The sequence below is a fragment of the Octodon degus genome, unplaced genomic scaffold (genome assembly GCF_000260255.1).
Source record: "Octodon degus isolate 3935 unplaced genomic scaffold, OctDeg1.0 scaffold00028, whole genome shotgun sequence".
Taxonomy (NCBI): domain Eukaryota; kingdom Metazoa; phylum Chordata; class Mammalia; order Rodentia; family Octodontidae; genus Octodon; species Octodon degus.
Genome location: NW_004524604.1, coordinates 19,711,586 through 19,713,332, shown reverse-complemented (window position 1 = coordinate 19,713,332; position 1,747 = coordinate 19,711,586). Strand labels below are relative to the sequence as shown.

Sequence of the window (1,747 nt, the reverse complement as noted above, 5' to 3'; positions counted from 1 at the left end):
AAAAAAAAAAAAAAAAATCTACAGCCTATAATATCCTAACACAAGACTATCACATGTAAAAATTACTGTACGTTAAGTCATCTGTTCAAAATATAGCATTATGAATCTGGAATGCTTCTAAAGAAAAGTTGTTTTGAAGTGCATCTAAACAAGATTTGAAGAAAGTGCTGCATTTTTTTTTTAAAGACACATTTATTCAGCGGCATAATCAGATTATTACATCTAGCAATCAACAGCATAGGTGCAGAAAAAGGTCTACATTAAAACCCTTTATTGGAATGCTTTACACTTTCCACAGAACAGAAAGTGAAATAACCTGTTATACACTTAATCACAGATACAAAGCTTGAAGTTTTTTCCCATACACATGAGTAGTGTCTAAAACATGTCTTCTTTGTAGCGGCTAAGCCCTGCCACCACTGTGCTTAGCTGAGTTCACGAATCTGTTGTAACCTGAAGCTTCCCTGTCATTTTTCTGGCTCTTCTCTCCTGCTAAGCATTGTTTCCTGGAAGTGTTTTTGAAACCTTCTGCCACTGCCATAGCTGCTGCTGCTGCTGGATCCACCATAGCCACCTTTATTTCATGGTTTGGTAAAATATTGGCCTCCATTACCATAGGACCCAGAGCTTCTGCCTCCAAAGTTTCCTCCCTTCATGGATCCAAAATTTAAAGACTGATTGTTGTAATTGCCAAATTTGTCATAGCTTTCACCACCTCCACAATTGCCTCTATCATAACCAAACCAATTATAGACATCTCCACTGCCACTATGTCCACCTCCATCACAGCTGCCACCAAAGCCACCTCAACCACAGAAGTTTCCTCCGTAACCAAAACTATCATTGGTACCAAAACCACCTCCATGACCACCACCAAAATTACCAGAACCACTTCGACCTCTTGGGCTAGATGAAGCAGTAGCCATCTCCAGCATCAACAGGGCTTTCCTCACTTCACAGTTGTAGCAGCTCACAGTGTGGTACTTTTGAATGACGATCTTATCCACAGAATCATGGTCATCAAAGGTTACAAAAACAGCCCCTCTTCTTTCCACTGCCTCATCAGTCATAATTTTAATCACTTCAGTTTTTCCATATTGTTCAAAATAGTATCATAGGTGATGTTCTAAAGTACCTTCAGTGCCACCAACTAAGATCTTCTTCACCATTAAGTGAGCATCTTTAAGAATCTTCTCTTGAGACAGGTCTCTTTGATTCCACAACTCTTCCATCCACTTTGTGTGGCCTTACATTCATGGGGGCATCCACCTCCTCCACAGTGGCATAAGTGACAAACCCAAAGCCCCTGGAATGATTGTTGTTCTGGTCTCTCATTACCACGCAGTCTTTGAATGTTCCCCATTGCTCAAAATGGCTCCTCAGACTCTCATCAGTTGTTTCAAAGCTCAGCCCTCTGATGAAGAGCTTCTGCAGCTGTTCAGGCTCTTTAGGAGATTCTGATTTAGGCATGATGGCAGTCAGAAGAGAGACTGATAAGTGCTTCCTCCATGGCATCCACCAGCAGAAAGGATTAAGCTACTAAACTGTACTCCGAAAGTGCTGTATCTTATATTACAATCCTAACTCTGTCAATCCAAAGTAGCAGAGCCAATTTTTAAAGACTACATTCAGTTTCTATTATAGCATGATTAGCACTTGATGGCCAAAAATATATTTTAAGTATTCATTTGGACTTTTAAAAAATATGTACTTTTAAGGGGCCGGGGAGCTGGCTCAGTGGAATAAG

General features: G+C 40.4%; 1 protein-coding gene and 1 pseudogene across 3 annotated transcripts in view; one reads left to right on the top strand and one right to left on the bottom strand.

Annotated features, from left to right (window-relative positions):
• Window positions 1-1,747, top strand: part of Rasa2 (RAS p21 protein activator 2) — a 138,722-nt gene that overhangs the window by 113,758 nt on the left and 23,217 nt on the right. The gene's annotated exons all lie outside the window — the stretch shown is intronic.
• LOC105741920 lies at window positions 528-1,470 on the bottom strand (annotated as a pseudogene).